Below are 23,099 nucleotides of genomic sequence, written 5' to 3'. Positions count from 1 at the left end.
ATTTCCATTTTATAGGTATAGAGACTGAGACTTGGAGTTTAAGAAAAGATGACACACAACGAGTAGTGAAGCCAGGATTCATTCCAGGCATCCAGACTCTCCAAACCACCCTCTCAACTGCTGTGCTAGATCAATCAGCTGTTAGATTCATTGTCCTGATATATGGTCCCCTGGGAATACAGTTTCAGTGGGTCTACATTTCAGAGATGAAAAAATAGAGCTTGCAGGAGACAGTCATTAATAACAGGTCCATGTCACAGCCAGACATTAGTCTGAAGTCTTTCTATTCAACAATATCACAATGATTCAGTGGTACTCTCAACTAAGCCTATTATTTGTCAAAATTTGCCCATCAGCTGGGGCGAAGAAGCCTGCACTTGCAGGTCTTGCATGAGAACAGACATTGCATCTTAGCACCCACCTTGGGGACCTGCTGCAAATAGATCTCTGACAATTACTTAAGCCCTCAGAAATCTTTACCAGATCTGGGACAACTTTGATTCCTGTCTGGTACAAATCCTGCATGCTGGGAGGTCTCTGTGCTGAATCCCATTTGCTACAGATCTCTAAAAGCTTGCAGGCTGCTTAACTCTTCCCAAACTTTTTGGTTTAAAAATACATTCCTAGTCAGTGGGTCTGAGTGCATTCTTTGTGCCTAGAGAATGCTGTTCCCTTCAGCTTTGGAGCAGGCCAGCACACAGCTCAGACCAAAAAATGTGACACTCCATTTTCACACTGTGTGGCCTCAGAGCATAATGTGGGCAGACGGGGGTTCCCATGCAATTCTGAGAAGGCAGTGCTTTACCAGGGTGGTCTAGTGGTCTTGGATTGCAGTCGGCTCCATGTGCTCAGATCTTTTGGAAAATCTCTTGGAAAGTTTACTACAGAAATTCTTACTCTTGTCTTCTTTCCTCTAGGGTTGTCTTTTCCAAGGCCCATCACCTGCTTCACAGCTATGTGGTTGTCATTTATCAAGTGTGTTTCCTGACTTGCTTTAGTTCTTTTCATGTATAAGCACTCCCTGAGTACCCTTCTGTGCCAGGCACTCTGGTAGGTGCCGGAGCACAGGAATCTAAATGCAGGTCCACCCTCAGAGTGTTTACAGTCTAGTGGGAAAGACACAATGAAACCGACTAAAGGTGATTGGTCTTAAAACAGAAGTTTAGCAAGCCAGGAGTACACCCACGAAGGGCCCCAAATAAGTCCTGGAAGTTAAAGATAGCTTCTCGGATGATGGCCAAACTGATTTACAAAAGACAGAGATGAGCCGGGAAGAGGGTGTTGAAGGACATGGGAGGCAAGGATCCCAGGCAAGAGAAATAGGATGTACAAAGTCCCTGGGGCAAGTAAGAGTGGAGTGTGTTTGGGAAGGGCAGGTAATTCAATCTGGCTGGAAGGTAGAGGATGCCTGTGGTGCTGGTCATGGCAGGTGGAGGGGCAGGTAGTGAGAAAGGAAGTTAGAGAGAGTGCCATGTGTTGTGTCCTGTGGGACGTAGCAGGCCATGCTAAGGATTTTGAACTTTATCTTGAGGAAATATGAGACAGATTTTAATCAAGAACATGACATGATCAGGTTTGTCCTTTGTTAAGCCCACTTATACAGAGATTCAGCAGAAATGCCTGGAACCTTTGTGACTGAGTTTTTATCAGATCAGAAACTTGTTTCCACCCTTGTCATCAGAACCCATGCAGGGAATGTTAGGGCAGACCCTCTGGGCAGGTTGATGATGGAGAGCTGTGACAGAGTCTAGGAAGACCTCAGAGATCCAGAAGCAAAGGGTAGACAGTATTAATCCTGGGAGTAGGTGGAATGCCAGGACCTAGGGAGACAGGATAAGCAGGAAGGAACAGAAAGAGGACTGGCTTCCAACAGGCTCCACTCCCTGGGGGCGGCTGCAGTTTCAGACAAGTAAGTGCCAGCAGAGCTAAAATTTAGAGATTCAAATCAAGGTTGAAGCCTAAGGTTCCTGATGGGTTACCCACAAGAGGAGAGGGTCAAACATTTGCCTAGTACTAGACACCGAGGAAGGTACTTTGCAAACATCCATCTTCCAACTGTGCTGTCAAGTAGGCATCATTATTTGCATCTGCCAACTGAGAAGAGAGAAGCTTGGAGAGGTGCAGTAAGTTGCCCAAGATTGCACAGCTAGTAAGTACACAGCCAGGTTTTACGTCAGCATTCTCTACTTCATACCTGTTTTCACCAAATATTAGAGTTGGCACTCAACCCCAAATCAATCCTAATAATCCATTACGCTCTGATGTCCCTTTTAATTTTCTTCTTTAAATGAGAAGTGGGTCTTCATGAATGATTTCCTCACATGAAATCTGCATCCTCCAATACTTTGCATCAAGAATTGTGTGGCTCTAGATCCCCTACCAGAAACATCATCTCACACGGGGGGCTGCTGCCTGCATGGCCATGCAGAAGTTTCCCCCCCTTCTTCCCAACAGCACCCATTGTCGCAGATACCCAAATGCGGCTCCTTGTTCCTTCACAGACTGACATCCCTCTTTCTTTTGGAACTCAATGTCCATCCATCAGGTAAGAGAGGCATTGGCACCCACATGATTTTTGGGGTGGAGACCACATTGTCCTAGACCTGAAGTTCTATGGACTCTATCTCAATCTTCTCCAAAGTACCACTCCTAGCCAGCACCCCTGAATAACTTTAGTCACTGGGGAATAACTTTAGTCACTGCAAATAAAAGTAGCCCCATTTATCTGAAATATGGAGCCAACATGGTGGCATGGAAAGAGCTGGGGCTTTAAGTCTATCAGACCTAGATCCTCAGCTCTGCCAGTTGCTACCTGTGTGAACTTTGGTGAGTCCCTTAAATTTGCTGAGGCCCAATGTCCTCATTTGTATATGGAGATCATAATGCCTACCTCCCAGGATTGTTTTGAGAATTACTTGAGTAGATCTTGGTGCAATGCCTGGACAATAATGCAGAAGAAAAAATAATCAGTACAACCATTATTACCATAGACAACCCTCCTCCATATCTAGGCAATGAACCATTCAAAGCATCTTTATAATTTGCGTGCATAGGGAGTGGGTTTTGTTTTTTTGTTATTCCCCCAAGGTGTGTGGATGAATTCCAGAGCCGAGTAAGACACTGCAGCTCAGGAACAAAACATAATTTTGTGACTTTTCCACAACAAGAACTTGTATGCATTCCTACTTCACAAGGTGGTAGTAAGGATCAATATCAAGCAAACAAACCCCTTTGTAAACTATAAAATAGTACGTTTGTCCCTCTTTATTTTATTTTATTTTTACTTTTTTGAGAGGGAGTCTCGCTCTGTTGTCCAGGCTGGAGTGCAATGGCATGATCTCGGCTTACTGCAACCTCCGCTTCCCAGGTTCGAGTGATTCTCTTGCCTCAGCCTCCCAAGTAGCTGGGATTATAGGCGCCCACCACCATGCCTGGCTAATTATTTGTATTTTTAATAGAGACAAGGTTTCACCGTGTTAGCCAGGATGGTCTCAATCTCCTGACCTTGTGATCCACCCGCCTCTGCCTCCCAAAGTGCTGGGATTACAGGCATGAGCCACCACGCCTGGCCTCTCTTTATTTTTATAATCTTTATGTTTTGAACCAAATTTTTTCCAATGTAATTGATATACAATACAATGCTTACATTTTAAGTGTACACTTTGATGAGTTTTGATAGATGTATACACAAGTGTGACCACCACTTCAGTCATGACACATAACATTTTCATTGCTCCAAAAACTTCCTGGATGGCCCTTTGTAGTTGATCCCCCACATATTCCTTGCCTCAGGGAAACACTTATCTGATTTCCATTATTATAAATTAGTTTTACATGATCAAGGACTTTATGTAAATTAAATCATACTGGGTGTGCTCTTTAATTTCTTCTTTCACTCAGTATAGTGTTTAAGATTTGTCCATATTGTACCCATCAGTGGTCTGTTCCTTTTTATTACTGATTAGTATTCCATTGTTTGAATATACCATCGTTCAGTTATCTGCTCACCAGTAGATAACATTTGGGCTATTTCCCATGATGAACATTTGGGTTATTTCCAGTTTGGGGTGGTTGTGAATAAAGTTGCTTTAAATATTCATGTAAATGAATATTTTTTTTTCATGTAAATGAATATGTTTTTGTTTCTCTTCAATACCTAGTATTGAAACTGCTGAATTAAGTGCATGATTAACTTTAAAAGAAACTACCAATCTTTTTTCTAAAGTGGTTGCACCATTTTGCAACCCAAGCATCAATGTATGAATTGCCCCATGGCTTTGTCAACACTTGTTATTATCACTCTTTAAATTTTAGTCATTTAAGTGATGTGTAATGGGATTTAATTGTGGTTTTAATTTGTATTTCCCTGATGATTACAGATGTTTGCTCTCTTTTTATGCTCTATGGCCATTAATATATCTTCTTTTATCAAGTGCCTATTCAAATCTTTAATCCATTTATTTATGTTATTTGTTTAAATTTTTCTCTTATTGAGTTGGAAGACTTATTTTTATAATCTAGATTCTAGTCCTTTGTCACATATCCGTATTGTGAATATCTTCTCCCTGCCTGTGGCTGACCTTTTCATTTTCTTAATAATATTTTTAAGAGCAGAAAGTTTTAATTTTTATGAAGATAAATTTATTGTTTGCCTTCATGATCCATCCTTATTGTGTTTTGTTTAGGAAATCTTTGCCTATCCAAGGTTTTTGAATATTTTATCCTTTGTTTTCTTCTAGAACTTGTGTTGTTTTATCTTTTATGTTTTAGTCTGTGGTTTATTTTGAATTAAATTTTGCATATGACAACAGGTAGGAGCTAAGATTCTTTCTGTTTTTGCACATGGATATTCAGCTGTTTTAAAAGTCTATATGGAAAAGACTTTTATTGATTTATGCAAATGTATTTGTCAAAAATAAATTGACCATATATGTGTGGGTTCATATCTGGACTACTTAGTTAAACTCTGTCTATATCTTTGGCCAATAGAATTATGTATTGCCTCTTGAAGTTTATGGTAAATCTTTATATTAGGTAGGGTGAGCCATCCAATATTTGTTCTTTTTCAGTACTGCTTTTGCTATTCTTGGTTTTTTGCATTCCCAGATAAATTTTGGAATCATCTTGCCTGCTAGAAATTTGGTTGCATTATATCAATGGATCAATTTGTAAATGAATTAAATTTTCTAATTCATAAACATAGTATCCCTAAACATTTATTTAGACTTTCAAATGTTGACAATATTGAGTCTTACAACACTGAGCTTTCTGATGCATAAACATAGTACTTTTATACGTTTATTTAGATGTTTAAAATTTTTTCTAGCTGGGTGTAGTGGCTTCCGCCTGTAATCCAGATGCTTTTGGAGGTCAAGATAGAAGGATCACCTGAGCCCAAACTTTTTCTCAGGAGATTTTTCTCAGGAAAGTTTATAGTTTTTAATGTAGAGTGTTTGTATATCTTTCATTAATTTATTTCTAATAATATTGTATTTCTATGCTATTGCAAATAGTACTTTAAATTTAATTTTCTAATTGTTTGTGGCTACTTTTAAGGATTATGGTAGGAGAGCGTGTGTGGTACCAGATATTGTATAATAGCCAGAGGCAAGATTTTCTTTTCAGTAATAACTGTGGAAAAATTGAAGCACCTCCTCCTGAATTGTTATTTTTCTTCTTTTAAAAATGTTTCCAGGATTCCACATGAAACAGACTATTTTTGGTCTCTGTTACATTCCAAAGCATTAAGTAGATGAGCAGGTTGTGTGTGTGTGTGTTTGTGGCTGCTGCTTGGATCATAAGTTCTCTTCTGAAGAAATTTATCACTGACAACTTTCTACCTTCCCCCCGCCCACACTTTTTTTCTTTTTGGCGTCAGTAAAATAAGAACATTCTGTGAGCACAGCAGGTATAATACTCTGTACGTTTGGTTCGTTTACAAGCTTGGAAGCCTCTCAGCCTTCCTTATGACCAGTTTAGAGACACTGCTGAAATATTAGCTGAATTACTAAGCTTAAATTAGAAAGCACATAGAAGGGCAAATATTGATTTCTTCCACAAAGTTGTTGTATTTGCATTCAAGGCACTCTTGGAAACTTGAAAAAGACAGTTTATGAGCAAAATGAAACATACTAAACTCAGACTAAAAGTAACTATGTGAATTCTCAGACAGGAGGATTACAAAGTATTAATGGCATATGTTTTGTATTCTACCTTCTGCTTTCGTTTGTTTGTTTTTGAGATGGAGTCTTGCTCTGTCGCCTCGGCTGGTGTGCAAAGGAGCAATCTCAGCTCTCAGCTCGCTGTAACCTCCGCTTCCAGGGCTCAAGCAATTCTCCTGCCTCAGTCTCCCGAGTAGCTGGGATTACAGGCAACCGCCACCATGCCCAGCTAATTTTTGTATTTTTAGTAGAGATGGGGTTTCACCTGTTGCCCAGGCTGGTGTTGAACTGCTGACCTCAGGTGATCCACCTGCCTCGGCCTCCCAAAGTGCTGGGATTACAGGCGTGAGCCACCGTGCCTGACCTACCTTCTGCTTTTTAAAGCATTTTCAGATTCCACATTGAACATATGTTCTCGTGCACGTATGTTTATTCTGTTTGCTTTGCCTAGAATAACCCTCCCCTCTTTCTCTGAACTTTTAGTCCTTTTTCAAAATAAGTTTGATCTGTTCCCAACCTCCCCACCTTCAGCTGCACAACTCCCCTCCAGATGACTTGGCTCACATCTCCCTGATGTTCCCATTAGAATGCTTTGTACATCTAATTTAATTTAACAAGTGTTACTTGTGTCCAAGTTATGCTCAAAATAGGGGGTCAATGAAACTTCTTAGGCATTCTCAAATGCCTTAAGTAGCATTTGTAGATTGTTTTTTTCTTTTTTTCTCTAAGTGTAAACTACACTCAAGGAAGGAGAATCAAACTTAAATAAATACATGCAAAAAAAGACAGCAAGATTTACCTGTGCTCACACAATGATTTCTGAAACTAAATTAACTCGAAGGCAGCACTGGAATAAGATTGGAAGGAATTCTGGGTCAGAGGCCCCGGGTCCTGGTCTGACTTTGTCAACAACAAAGCTCAGAGCTTGCCACATAAAAGGTACTAGGATGAGTGAATGAACTTGAAGAAGTCTCTTAACCTTTGTTGGCCTCTGTTTCTATATGCTAGAATAAAGGAGCTGGAGTTGATGGTCTCTAATTGTTTCAACTGAATACGTTATGAATTTTTTTTATCCTTCAGGACTTAAATCAATTACTGTAGTGAAAACTCATTATTTAGATTAATTGGCAAAGGAGAATGGAATGGACACTTACAGAGTGCCTATTGTGTGTTAGATATTTTTGGTATATTGGGAGATGTTTAAGGAGAATAAATCATACTGGCCCTGTCCTCTCGTTCCCATGGGATCTGTTGGATTGTCACTCATCCTTCTAATTTCTTTAAATCAACTTTCAAAGTGAGCAAAGTCTCAGAACCACTATTCTAGGGTGAGAAATGGAGGGAAGGCACTGCTCTATGGAGAAAGATAATTGCTTCGAAGTTGATACAGCCATTATTTACATTCAAGTGTATGTTTCTAACATACTTGAAGCTGATCAAAGTCAATATGACAGCTTCTTTGAAGTTGATTGATTGATTTTCTTTATAACTTCATTTATACCCTGTATAAACACAAACTTTAGTACAACTTCTATCACAAAATCCAAATATGTAGGAGGTTTGAATTAATGAGATCTTACTACCTATGCCAGGATCGTAAGAAATAGACTAAGGAGATTTGATACGACAGATATTTTCTTGGGTGACAGAATCTCTGGATATGGGTTGCTCCCTGAAATATGACCCTGCTCTATGGCTGCCAAAAAGAAATCTGCATTGCTATGCGGCCACCATTCTTCCCTTCCATTACTTGAGTGATTGAGTACCTTGGCTTGTGCTTCTTTCATAGGGAAACTGGTCAGATGTGGTCATGGGAAGCAACAAAAGACGTGAAGCTTATCCCCACCCTTTGGTGCTAGGTTCTAGAATCAAGGTTTGGCTCCATGCTACTTTTTGAATTGCCTTCGGTGTTAGTTTCCTAGGGCTGCCATAACAAAATATCATAGAATGGGTGGCTTAAACAACATTTGTTTTCAGTTCTGGAGTCTGGAAGCCCATACCTAGATGTTGGCAGGCTTGGTGTCTCCTGAGTCCTCTCTCTCTCATTTGCTTGCAGATGGCCATTTTCTTGTTATGTCCCCATGTGGCCTTCTCTCTGTGCATGTACATTCCTGGTTTCTTCCCCTCTTCTTACAAGGAGGCCAGACATATTGGATTAGGGCCCATCCATATGACCTTACTTAACCTTAACTACCTTTGTAAATACCTTATATGTAAATACAGTCACATTCTGAGATCCTGGGGGTTAGGACTACAGCATGTGAATTTGGTGGCAGGGAGGTGAAGGGCACAAGTAAACCCATAATCCCCCTAAGAGGACCTGAGCATCTGCGTCTGTCCAATAATGCTTCCATTCTGTCCTGCCTCCTTCAGCAGAAGGGAGTGACCAGCAGATTACGTGTGATTTATGTTACAGCCAGAGTTCTCTGGTCCTTGAGACAAAGAAAGATTCAAGTTGCCTGTAAGAAGAAGCACAGGAAAGAGCCACTCATCTCTCTTTAGACCCTAACATGCCACAGAGGTAACATACAAAGACCTTCCTGAAAGAGTCTTTTGGGAAAGAAAACAGCGTGGTTACTGTGTTCAGTGATAGATGTAGGATTTTAGGGGATGCACAACCTGCAAGAAAGAACTTCTATTAGAGAAGGCCATGTAGGCCTATAGCAGGGTGCATCTGGTAATTCACACCCATACTGCTACATTTATGAGCAAGGGGCTCACTTTGGCACAAGCCACAGAAGGTACAGTGTGTTGCTCTGTGGCGTGTGTGCTTAAATGTTTGCATCAGGGAAATGATCAGGGCCATCCTAGGTCTGCCACTATTAGATAGACATGGCATTAGTAGGGAAATCCACTGGGGCCTGGTGGGCCATATGTAGAAAGCTGCAGTTGTAAAACCAGAGGAGTGAGTGTCTGACAAAGCTAATAGGGTTCTGTCTTCCCCAAAGCCAAAGCTTCTGTGACTTTGCTCCACTCTGACATCTACCTGTCATCAGAGGCAAGAAATCTGATGGATCTGGGAGACTCCCTGCCATGGCTCAAATAATAAGCTCTGGGTTCATGCAGGGTGGCGCCAAAGGTTGCCACAATCCTGGAAGGTAAAGGCCATGTGATGATAATACTCGTTAGCAAATCACGCTGGGTTCTGCAACCAACTCACTGTGCTTCTTTGGGCAATTCACTTAGCCTCCCTGCTGTCTCAGTTTACTGCTCTGTAAAATGGATGAAAAGATCTCAAACATACTCTCCAGCTCTAAAACACACACTGTTTAAGCAGTAATTATCATAAAGCACCTGCAAACTTTGGAACTAATGGATTCACCTAGGAATTATTCGGGACCCCAGAATCACATAAGCAATCTCAAATTACTAGATGGGAGCTCATGTTTATAAAGTCCACTGATTTTTATAATCTCTTAAGAAAAGTAAAACTTCAGTCTTTTATGTCTTTCAGATCATGCTTCAGTGGCATTACATGTAAATAAATCATTCCTTTTACAAATGCTAACTTTTTAATAGGGTAAATTATTAGCACTTAGTTTCTAATTAGAGTGCTTAGTCATATAGTGACATTTGGGGGTTATTTCCAAAGTGGATATATTTGGGGTTCTAGAAAGATTAAAAATTCAGAAGATTATAATATACTTGTGTACACAGATATTATTTCTGCACCTCTAATGCTGGTCTGGAATACAAAAGAAGGACAAAAACTGATTTATCTTAGAAATAAGATCAGGCCAAGCTTCCTTCCTTCTTTTTATCCCCACGGTGAGCTGATGATTTCATCCTAGTATTTAAAATATAGGTCATGAAAACATTTCTTTATTCTACCTGAAATACTAATAAAAACAAGTTAATGCAATTGTGTCATGAAAATGCTGTAGTCTTATAAATTTGTCACTAATAAAATAGCAATATTAATAATTACAATGTATTAATTCAATTGAGGTGTTGCTTCATGCCATAAAGGTTCTAAATTTTGCCTTCCATCAAATCAAACAAACTGATTTGTCATTGGGGTGAGAATGTCTTTTAAAATAGCCTCCCTCAGGATTATTCCTACTATGAGTTTTAAATCCACATTTTCAAATGAGTACTTTTCCTTCCATCTCAGCCCAGACGAAACTCACCTCATGATTTCCTCCTGGTCACAGGGACAGCCACTCTAACTCAACACCTCCCATGCACTTGTAACACCTCCCTTTTCTCTTGCCGAGTCACACTGACTCTGCTTAAATCCACCCTTCCTTGCTATTTACATGACTGTTGCCTTGTGTTAGGCTCTTAACGTTATGCAGTTTAATCTGCCATTTCCAGATCGAATGTCCAAAAGAACAAATCTGGTCATCTCACTATGCTCAAAACCTTCAATAACTCTCCAGGCATGTGGAATCAAACCCATATTACTCTATCTGATAACTGAAGAGCCTCTGTGGTCTCATTCTCCCTAGACTGCCAGTCAGATTCTCTAATATATTTCCTGGTGACCCTCAAGACGTAGCTGCCCTGCACTAGTTGCTTTTCTCCAGTCTGGACTGTGGTCATCGGTTTGCTTAGAATCTCTGCCAAGAATGTTCTTCCTTGCATTGCCAATGGAGAATCTTCTGGTTCTACAAACCTTCTGAGGGTCGACTCTGGAAGACAGAGCCTGTGCCTGGTAGTTAAATCCAGGACATTTACTCTAGGGAACTAATCAAAAAGCTGTTGGGAAAGATGAAAAGTCCAACAGGAGATGGTCAGGCACGTGAGGGGCTAGCATCAACAGGAAGCTGCTACCATCACTGGGGCTGGAGGGATAACAAAAGGGAAGTGCTCAGGGACTCCCTAGGTCTGGCAGTGTTAGATAGACATGGCATTAGCAGGGAGATTCCTAACAAATGGAGGTGGTGTTACTGAAGGAGATGGGGCTCTCCGGTGGTCATGGAGGCATGGTGGAGATTCAGCCATAGCCAGAGAAGCCACCTGAAGCATAGAGAAAGATAGAAATATGTTTGCTTCCTGCTTACCTCTAATCTCCTGCGTGAGTCTCCCATTGGCAAAACCTAGCCTAGAGCCAGGTATCAAGGAGCCTAGGAAATGCAGTTTTCGGGAGTCAACCTTCCTGTGATATAGGGCAGAGCAGGGGAAGGATGAGGAATGTATCATAAAGAGGCAGATAACTAGCATGTACCTCTTTCATGAAATCACCCATTTTCTATTGGAATTATACTCAGACCCAATCTCTTTTTCATGCTGTTTGAATCTCTATGATAATTTCTAATGTCGTTCTTACATAAGATCCACTTCTTTTGACTATGCTTGTTTGTGCCACTAGATTGGAAGTTAATTGAAGGCAAGGACTCTGTTTTATTCATCTTTGTAAACCCAGGACCCAGTGCAGTGTTTAGAATATTGTAGCAGCTCAGAAATAGCCCATGCTACTCCTGAATTAGAGAAGAAAAAGGATTTACAGTAAGAGATATCATGGATGGTTGGTTAAGGGATTCTCCATGCTATAAGGAGACACAGATGAGAAAAAAGAGTCAAAAGATTCATAAGAGCAGAAGAGAAATTAGTTGCAAAAAAATGGTAAGCACTTAAGTCTCATGGCTTTATAAGCTGTCAGCAACATCAGGGTCTGCGTTTCAGTTTTTCTCAGCCTGGAATCCTTTGACATTCGCATTGGGAGATTCTGTGAGAAGCTCCAAAATGCCATGTGCTGTTATGCTCTCTAATGCTTTTCATGATTTGTCTATGGAAGAAAGCACTTACTAACTCTCCTAATATGAAAGGGTAGTCCATTGAAGGGAAATTACAAGTGGAGAGGGAAGTGTGTGTCATTTCTCTGAGCGTTCATAGTTTTGATTCAGTCTTGTGCTTTTTATACCTTTGATAATTTAAAAATAAGCTTCCAAATTCTGAACTGAGGAGAAATTTCGGCCCTTCCCTGAGCCAGCAACTCCTCTGGTTTACATATACATTTCCTGTTTTATAAAATGAAAGGATTGGTGAAAAATAGGCTTTTGTTTAAAGAATATCTTTTTTTCTAATTATAGAAGCAACACATTTAGTGCATCCTGGTTGGAGAATACAGAAAAGTACATAGAACGTAGAAAATCCCAACACTGATGATAATTTATCTAAATAATGAATATACACTTTTAATCTTATTTTTTTCTCTCATGACAAGGTCCTACTCTATACACTGTCTTATAAACTGCTTTTCACTTAAAAATATACATATTCTCCTACTTCAATAAACTGGAATCAACACTTTTTAAAAGGCTGCATTATATTCCCTTATAACTTGTAATTCTCAGTGGTTGGGCATTTTAGCTGTCACTCAGTGTTTTTGATACAGTGTACTACACTGTTGTATTAGTTATGTATTGCTGCTGTAACAAATTACCACAAACTCAGTGGCTTAAAACAATGCAAATTTATTCCCTTACAGTCCCAGAGGTCAGAAGCCCAAAATCAGTGTCACTGGCTAAAGTCAAGGTGTCACTGAGCTGGTTCCCTCTGAAGGCTTTGGAGGAGTTTGTTTCCTTGCCTTTTCCAGCTTCTACATGTGACCTGCATTCCTTGGCTTGTGGCTCCTTCCTGCATCTTCAAAGCCCATCATCCAGTTACCACTTCCATTTTCACATGGCCGTCTCTCTGACTCTGGTTTCTTCTGCTTCCTCTGATAAGGACTCTTGTGATTGTATCATGCCCACTCAAATAATCCAGAATAATCTCTCCTGCTCCAAATCCTTAATCATATGTGCAAAGACCCTTTCTCATACAGTGTAATGTTCACCAGTTCTGAGACTCAGGCATCTTTGGGAGCCATCATTCAGCCTACCAGGCAGCAATGGAAGAAACTTTCCTATCCCAGCTCTACAATTTTATGATGAGGTTTTTGGAAGGATGACTGTAATTGTTGTAGCTTCAGAAACATTTATGAGGGCAGGTGAAATAGTAGACAGAAAACTGAGATTCGAGATACTGGGATAGGCCTGGATCTGCCACCGACTCACTGTGGCATTTTTTCCTGCTTCAGCATTCTCATCTGTAAGGCCATGGAGCTGAAGACTCCCTTTAAACAGATATTCCATAATTATTTGAACTGAAGCATTGTAAGTGGCATAATATAAAAACAACAAAGGTATGTTCAAAACATTAATGGAGATGATGTATGTACAGTATCCTAGAGCCAGACACACTGTGAGCGTGTTTGAATAATAAAATCTTGGAGGAAAGCATCACCTCAAACTTAATGATAAATACTATTTATGAAGCACCCACTGTGTACAGGAAGTTTTATATATATTATCTCACAAAAATCTCATAAATTACAGAATACTCTGTGTTATTCAAGCAGTTTAAGTAATTTGTTCAAGGCTTCACAGTCACAAGTAACAAAATTGTTGACTTATGCCATATCCATCTAGATCCAAGTTTAGGCTTTTTCACTTAGATCCTGCTGCCTCTGCACACACCATATAGAATTAAAGGCAGCAGTGGAGTTAGAACATTTACCAGACATTTTTAGAATAACTGGTAATATCATCTCAGTGGGAGATGGGCATTTTTGATGCAGTTAAATGGGCAGTTCTTTGTGAACATGCCCACTGTGGTTTGAATGTGTCTCTCAGATTTTATGTGCTTAAAACCTAATCCCCAAATTCATATGTTGATGGTATTTGGAGGTATAGCCTTTGGTAAGTAACTAGGATTATATAAAAACATTATGGTGGAGCTTCCGTGATGGGGCTGGTGGCTTTATAAAAAGAAGAAGAGAGACGTGAGTGGGTACACTCTTGCCCTCTCGCCATATGATGCTCTCCGCCATGTTATGACACAGCAAGAAGACAATTATCAGATGCCAGAGCCATGCTCTTGGACTTCCCAGTTTCTTCCAGAACAGTGAGCTAAATGAACTTCTTTTCTTTATGAATTACCCAGTCTGTGGTTTTCTGTTATAGCAACAGAAAATGGACCAAGACGTTGCCCAATAGGGTTGCAGAGCACTCCGTTTCTCTTTAAAGCAACTCTTTCTTCCCTAGAGTGTACAGAGGAACAGAGAGAAATTTGTCTATTCCCTTTGGCTCTTTTTACTGGTGCTCGTGGTCAGGATGTGCACGTGCTGAAGTTACGTGGCCAGCCATTTGCCAAGTTCTCTTGCCTTATGGAAACCAGATGGAAGCTGGAGTCAAAATTCTCAGCCACAGAAGTGAGGCTGAGGTGCCTCTCTGGATTGATTGTCTGAATTTCAGGAGGCACAATCCCCTCTTCTCTTCCTCCCCCTGCCCCACTTCTGTTTCTAAAAACTAAGAGTCAATTTCAGAGATACAGTCTTTCCTTGTGCCTTGCCCAGACACTCTTTTTCAAAACTTTATTTTGTAGTTGCAACTTTGTTTGTAGCAAAAGCTCTGTTTGGTTGTCATAAATTGGAACCAAGAGGAATAATATCCACAAACAGTCAGTGCTAGCATATGCTTTGAATAGCCTAGATTGATAATGTGAGGTCTTGTATAACTTTACTAATCTCTACTAGCATTTTGGGAGAATTATACACAGTAAAACAATCACTCAAACAAAAGCAAAAAACAAACAAAGCTGGGAGAGTGGGAGGGGAAATTTCAAATGTGTTGGTGACCAGTGAAAGTCAACAGATTGATTTGAAGCCTCATTCTGAAGTTTTCAAGGAATCAGCATTTCAAGTGAAGGAGAGATCTTAAAGTTCATCTGATAATTAATTTCATCTAGCTCGTCCCTATTTGCAAGAGCCCAAAAGAACCCGTTCAGTTGTGAAATATGGTTGCCACAAAAGTCCTACTCACTACTTATGAATTTGTATACTAGTATGAAAGAGTAATGATAATTATAAAAGTAGAACAACTGGTGGAATGTGAGATCTGAAGGATTCAAAATTTCATGGTTAAATAGTTACACTCTAGTTACAGGCTCTGGGGGAAGTTCAGTGCTGTGGTAGGAGCATAGGATATGAGTCAGAAACACGCTAGACTCTCCTACCTATTGGCTGTGTGGCCTTGAGGGCATATGTAACCTCTCTGAGTTTCTGTTTTGGCATTAGAAGCAAAGTTAGAATGAGTTTAAAATGTGCTGAGAATATGGTGTATGCTTACCAAATGGTAAGCATCCATGTTTTTTGTACCCATTCCATAAATTCTTGGCCTGTGTGTCTACCCAACCCTTAAGGCAAGTATGCCACAGAGAAATATAGAGGGGAATTTATCTTTGGACCCACTCCCTATTTTTCACTTGCAGTCCTTACCCTTTTCCAGAAAGTCATGGTCTCCTTTGGAGGAGTCACGGGATGGTGGAAATAGGAGCCATGTATCTTGAGCTCAATCTTTGAGCTGTATATCCTTGAGACACTTCACTTAAAAGAGGACCAGGCCCTTAAAGAGGCTAAATAAATATTTGTTGAATAAATGAAAAAGGAATGGGTTGCATTTTCTTACGCCTTTCTACCTGGAAATTTTTTAATGCATTCTTCAAGCCCCCACTTGCATTACTTCTGTTGGCAATTTCCTTCAAAACATTGTACAGACCTGTTATTATAACATGAGTCTCAGCCTATGCACCCCAGAGATAGGTTATGAGCTTCTCAATGGCAGCACTGTGACTTTGCATTCCCCAAGTGTAGCACAGTTTTTGGATATTGATTGCTAAAGAAACAAATTTACACTTTGGGAGGCTGAAGCGGGCAGATCGCTTGAGCCCAGGAGTCTGAGACCAACCTGGGCAACGTGATGAAACCCTGTCTCTACAAAAATAAAAAAAATAGCCAAGCATGGTGGCATGTACCTATATTCCCAGATACTCAGAGGCCAAGGCGGGAGGATTGCTTGATCCCAGGAGGTCAAGGCTGCAGTGAGCCTAGATCACGCCACTGCACTCCAGCCTAGGCAATGGAGCAAGACCCTGTCTCAAAAAAATAAAAAATACATAAATTCAAAGGTCAATGAAAAAAATTCTAAAGATGGCATCCCAACTTGTTCCCCTCCCCACAGTTTACGCTATTTTGTGGTTCCCACACTCAAATCCTTTACAGAGAATTGGCCACATCTTGCTTATTCCTGCCCATTGTACAGTCACAGTAATTTACTGCCAGTTCTTTGCTTATCTTGTTAGGAAGGTGACCCAGAATATTTTCTGAGTAGAAGCAGAAAGTCATTGCCAAGGTGTGTGTCAGAGTTCTGCAGTATCTAAGACAGATTGATCTATTAAGTAAACATAATTTTGGCTGATCGCTTTCAAGACATCAACCCCCTGGGAAATTTCATGTTGCTCAGTGAATTCAGAGCACGAAACTCTCTAAACCGAACCCATCTTTCCTGTCCCAAAGATTATTTTCTCCTAATTTTCTTATTTATTTTCATGGAAATGTTATCTCAGTCACCTAAAAAGCCTATCTCTTCTCTTGTTTCTCAACACATTCAATCACTTCTCAGACCCTATTATTTGTATTTGTTAGCAGATCTGGATTTGCGGACTTATTCCGGTACTTATTAGCTATTAGATTTCTGGTAAGTCACTTGCATTCTCTGAGCCCCAGGTTTCTTCCTAAATAAAATGGAACAGTAACCTGCTCTGTCTTTCTCACATGATTGTTGCCAGGATGAGCTCTGATAATGAGAGAGAAAGAGCTTTGGAGTCTGTAAAACGCTGCCACCATTAGTTGCTGCTTACTTCGATGACTTGACCTTCTAGGGTGATCAGCCATCTTAGTTTGCCCCAGACTGTCCTGGTTTTAGCACCAAAAGTTTCATATCCTGGGTTTCACACCCCAAAGTTCTGTGCAAGCCAGGACAGTTGGCCACCTTTCCCTTTATTTCTTTTTTGGCCTCCTTCCTGGTTCAGTTCTTTCCCATTGTGCACACAAGCTTTTCCAAAACCTCTCCTGTCTGTCCTTGTTCAATCCCACCCATCCGTCACCGCCGGCATGATTTCTCTAAGGCATAGTGTAGGTGGAGAATTGCTTCTGTACAGTAAAGCAGAGTGGCATCTCATGGGAAGAGAGAGGGAAGGAGACAATGTGGACCACCATCAAAGCTGCCATTTGGGCAGGGAGAGTGGTGGATGTTCTCCCTGGCAGCTGGTGTGGGGGCCCAGCGTTGCTGGAGCTGAGCTGCCAGATTCCTGCCTAGACATTTGATGTGAGGCTGGCTGAAGCACTCTGACCTCAAACTCATACCCTGCCCTACATGATCCCCATCTTTGTGGGACATTGCAGGAAACAGAGGCTTTGAGGTCATTCTGATCTGGATTCCTAGTAGGGATGGTCACATAATTTGCAGAGCCCATGGAAAGTGAAAAACGCAAGGCCCCAGCAGGGGAAGTCAATCTCCCTTTCCCACAGGATTGCCATCCCAAGTATGAATGGGTATCCTGTACAGGCCTGCAACCTCTTTACAGTGACGTTCTCCCTACCCCCATAGGAGCGGGTGACAGTTTTCCACTGAGTCACCTGCCAGAGGTGTTGAAATGCTACTAGTTCATGGCAAGGACAGTCACTGCCTTGACCCATTCAGAGAGGCTGCGGGGCACATGCCAGGTACCTCCCCTCTCCACGCCTTGCTGCCCAGAAGGCAGACCTTCTGTCCTTGCCTTCCAGCCCAGCAAGGCCAACAAGACCTACTTGCTGCCCTGGATGAAGTGCCTAGTGGTTGTGGGATATAGAGAGGAGCCTTGAGCCGGAGTCTCAGGAGGAGTCTCAGAGTCTCAGAGGAGCAGAAGGCCAAGATGCATTCAGGCAGATGGGGACATTGTGGGAAGTGAGAGTGCACAGGAGCTGGACGCTCCCAGCTCCAGGAACATGCTCTATTGTCCTATCAGACTTCACTTATGAAACTCAGATTCAAAGATAAAATTATTAAAAAGTTCAAGATGGTGACAACTGGGGCCTTTCTGAGCACAGACTACATTCCCATGAAGCCAGTCCTAGCTCCAGGTGAAGCTCACCTATCTATTGCTTCTTTAGTACTCTGTACCTATTTAGTATACTCTGCTGTGCCCTTTTGCTATCTAGTTTCTTGCCTGTCCCTCCTTCTGGGCTTAATGTATGTTTAGTGACTGTGCTTTGCCCATCCTTGGCTTCTCCACAGAGCCTCACAGGCAGGAAGGGCTCAGTAGGAGCCACATGTTGGTTGAATGCATGCTTGAAAATGAATGAAGGTGGGCTCCACCTAACATGACTGTTAAGTTTGCAGGCAATATCATCTCTACTTTTTATTGCAGCCACCTCTTGGGAAGACTTGGATTTTCTGCTAGCAGTTCTGGCTGTGAATACCAGCTTCTCAAAGTGAAAGCAGCCTCATATTTTAAAACATTTTTTTAATATAATATCAAGAAAACAGATATTAAATTGGATGCTAGGTGCCCCAAAATGGAGGCTGTTCTCATCTGTTTTGACCCAAATATACTCCAAAATTCCGAGTAACAAGAGCTTGTAATCCTTTGGTTTTGGTTCCTGAGGCATTGTGACAGATCTTATTTATGTGTTGCTGAACCAGGACGGAAGAATTTTTTGTTTGTTTGTTTGTTTAACAATAATTTAGGTGTTCAGGTTGATGGTCAGACAAAGCAGTGCTCCTGAAAAGCCCTTTAGTTGATAGTTTTTAGGAGGTGTTTGTGGGGCAGAACAAGGGCTTGTTTGATACTAGAAATTAGAATTCTTTTTATAGGCTTCTGTCACTTGTTGCTCAGGCATCCTCACCCAATGGGTCACAATCCTGACATCCTTGGCCTAAAAACTGAAGATGCTGCAAAAGCCGTTTTTCACCAAATATATATTCGAAATTGCAGGGCATTTTCTTTTTTAGGATATAAGAATTTCTTTTTCTCTCTCCCCTTCCCTGTCCTGAGAAAGTAGCTGTGTCTATGGTCTGGGGACCTGGTTGCTTCCAAAATGAGACTTTGAACTTAATGCAATATATTTATCCATCCAGTAAATTCTTCCTCTCTATGAAGTTGCTTCAAGGTTGGTTTCTGCCACTTGCAAACCAGAGAGCCTTGTGTGCATGTCTATCACCACGCTTGTTACTTTGTTCTGAATTTGTGTTTCAGTCCGCGGGTCACTTTCCCCATTAAATTGAGAGTTTCTTATAGTCAAGGACCTGTTTTCTTTCATATCCTCTGCATTTAGCTTATATCTGGCACAGTGATTACACGAATGGATAAGTGAATAGAAGATAGTAGCCTATCAGCTTAATCCATTCATTTAAGAGACCTTCTTGTTAGAACAGTATATAGTTACCACTCATTTTGAAATGTACAAGTGTACAGTAGTCTCCCATTTATTTGTGAGATATGTTCCAAGAGCCTCAGTGGATGCCTGAACCTGTGGATAGTACTGTGTTGTTTTTTCTATATCTGGATACCTATACTGTGTTGTTTTTTCTATATCTGGATACCTATGATAAAGTTTAATTTATAAATTAGGCACAGTAAGAGATTAATAACAATAACTAATAAAATAATCATAACAATATACTGTAATAAAAGTTAGGTAAATATGGTTTCTCTGTCTGTCAAAATATCTTACTGTACTGTACTCACCTATTTTTGGTGGGCTGTGGGTAACTGAAACCATTCAAAGCAAAACCGCAGATGAGAGGGGACTACTGTATTTTGGTTTATTTTAGATATATCTGAAGTCAATAATTATTATATATATGTGTGTGTGTGTTTATATTATGCACACACATACATTTAGGATGCTTAAAACCATCGTGGCAATAAAAAGGGGAAATCAATTTTTTGTTACATAGTGGACGTTAGACAGATAAGTTTAGTAAACTGGGTTGCATATCTGGAAGGACTGGTTCTAGAAAGGTTATGAGAACTGAGACACGGGTCTGGGGCCAGATCAAAGAAGAATGACTTTAGGCCTACCTTGAGAAAACTGTATTTCCCAGAACTGGCTCCAGAAGGACTCCTGAATCCTCCACTTTTTGTGTGTCATATTGGTAAGTCCTCCAACTCCCAAGGGGGCTCTATGCATAGAGAACTTTTCTGTGCACGTGGTTTCCTTGGGAGAGATGGAGAGTAATTAAGAGCTGATTACCATGCCCGGGCACACTCATAGGAACTTGCCAAACTCAATAACTAAAGAGGCCTTGACATGTTTCTATTTCTGATTCTGCCCTTATAAAATGTGTTGCTAATTAAAATAACTGCCAGCTCAGACTCCTGCAGGGAAACCCATCCACGTGCTCAGAGACTGTTGTTTTCCATGTTTCTAGCTCTGGCTAAATAAATAAAGCCTATAAAACCAGCGGCAGAACCCAACTATCTGGGGCAGCTGGAGAAGGGCCCTTCACCATGTGTAAGTAATCAAGCAGTGTATTAACTCAAACTTCCCTGCACTAGAGAAGAAAAGGGTTAAAGAGCAGATTATGCTACTTCCACACAGTGCTATAGGCATGTTTGATTTGGCAAGTGGATAAAGAAGCATAAAAACACGTCCTGACAAAGTCAAGTATTAGATCAAATTCAGTATACTTACCAAATTGAATGTGGAGTGTGTGTCTTTCTTTTTATCTGAACCATTGTTTGTGCAATTGCTAAAAAAATTATATCTGGTCATGTTATTCCTTGCCATTCCTCCTTCATTGGTTTCCCATTGCCCTTCACGTGAAGTTGAAGCGCCTTCACATGGCTAGAAGATGTTTTGTGATCCAGACCTCATTTAGCCCTCTAGCTTCTGGTTCCATTGTTAGTTCTTTGGCCACACCAAACTACTTGCAATGCCCTGAAAATGCCGTATTCTCTCTTCCTCTCATGCCTTTGCACATGCTGTTCCATCTGCCTCGAATGCGTCTCATATGTATCCTTACTTCCACGGCCGACTCAGAAACTTAACTCTACAACTCATGTCAGGAATCCTCTCATTTAGGGAGTCCTCTCTGACATCCTTTCTTCCCCACCTCCACCCCCTCAATATGGAGAGATACATCTCTTGAGCTTCCCTGGCTCTTATACTTGCACTTACCAATTACAATTGGCATGAATGAAGAAATAATCTGCTCCATACCAATGTTTAGAACCCATCTGAGAGCATCCAACACCCTGATATTGAACACACCTGATTGACAAAAGAGGGCTTGCAAAGCTGAAACTGTATGGAAGACCAAAGGTCACAAGTACTAGCCAGTCTTAGAAATGATGTATTAATTAGATATACGAAATGATAAATTCACTCATTCATTCATTTATACTTTTAATAAATTTTTTTTAAGCATGTACTTTGTTCTAGGCCTATGAAGAGTGCTAGGGATTACAGACTATGACCTAGGTGGACCTTTACAGCTTGGAACTTGCAGTTTAGTTAGAGAGACATACATATATACAAGCAATTATTTTTACTCACAAACTTGACTAGACATACAAAGTAAAAGCAAGATACTGAATGAGGGTCTTCACTAGGGAGTTCTAACCCAATCTTAGAGTCAAGGAAAGTACCCCTAAAGAACTACTATAATCCCAGCACTTTGGGAAGCCGAGGCAGGCAGATCACGAGGTCAGGAGTTTGAGACCAGCCTGGCCAACATGGTGAAACCCCCTTTCTACTAAAGTTACAAAAAATTAGCCAGGCAGGGTGGTGCCTGCCTGTAATCCCAGCTACTCAGGAGGCTGAGGCAGGAAAATTGCTTGAACCCGGGAGGCAGAGGTTACAGTGAGTTGAGATCACACGATTGCACTCCAGCCTGGGTGACAGGGCAAGACTCCATCTCAAAAAACAAAACAGAACAAAACAAAACAAAACAAAAAAACCAAAACTGCTCTTGAAGGTGAAATAGTACGGCTATCTGTGCTACAAAGCAGAGCATGAGCAAAAACATACCAGGAAAGGGAACAGCATATGCAAAGCCTAAGAAGCAGGAAAAAGAGGGACGTGTTCAAGGAATCAGAGAAAACCATAGGATTTGGACTTGGAGCAAAATAACAAAAAGATATAGAGGAAAAAGATGAGCCTGGAGAAGTAGATGGAAGGGGGATTATGCAGAGCCTCATAAGACAAGGTAAAGCTCTTGCATTTTCTCCTAAGTGTGATTAGAAAGCACTGAAAGGATTTAGGCCTAATTTTAAATCCAATTTGCAGTGTTAAAAATTATTTGGCAGTAGTGTGGAGAATGGATTGGAAAGGGGCCCAAGTGGACAGATTAGGATGCTGTCACAGTATTTTTTTTGGGAGAGACAGGGTGGCTTGTTCTAAAGCACTGAGAGAAACAGTGCAGAAGATGGAGTCAAGAGATGTTGAGGAACTAGGACAACCATACGTGGTCCTTGATTGGTCTGAGTTTGAAGATAAAACTGGGGAAATTAGGAATGCAAATGTGAAGATGTGGATATGAAAATTATAGTAGATGATGTTCGGAAGTTACTGTTGATTTTGTTGTTAATTTTATTAGGTATTATTATTTGAAGGAAACAAATCTTACCATTTAGAAATCTATAACAAGGTATTTAAAGGACAAATATCCTGATACCTCTGTTTTACTTTGAAAGTTGTGTGTGTGTGTGTGCATGTGTGTATGTGATTATACCTATGAACTAAAATATTATGAAGGGTTATTAACTGTTATTTCAAGCCAGGTGATATACATATGGGGGTTCATTCACTAGTCCTTCTACTTTTTTGCATTTAGTAATAAAAAGTGAAATAGATAAAATTATATCCATATTACAATGTTGTGAGAGTAAGAGACATGCACAAAAAGACCTAATTTGTATGAAATATCATTAAATAAATGAGTATTCTCTTTCATAACAATTTTCTTTTAGTGTGTACATCAAAACCTCACTCAAGTCCAGAATCTCATTGCATTCTATCAGCAGAAGTTGGCCAGAAATCTCTGGAGCCCTTTGGAGGGTAACATAGATATGAGTTGGCCTACTGGTGAGAAATAAAAGCAAAATTCTAAGCCCTCCAGTCAACTGAAT

This window comes from Pongo pygmaeus, chromosome 13, assembly GCF_028885625.2.
Source record: "Pongo pygmaeus isolate AG05252 chromosome 13, NHGRI_mPonPyg2-v2.0_pri, whole genome shotgun sequence".
NCBI classification, from domain to species: Eukaryota; Metazoa; Chordata; class Mammalia; order Primates; family Hominidae; genus Pongo; species Pongo pygmaeus.
Note: the sequence above shows the minus strand (reverse complement) of the source record.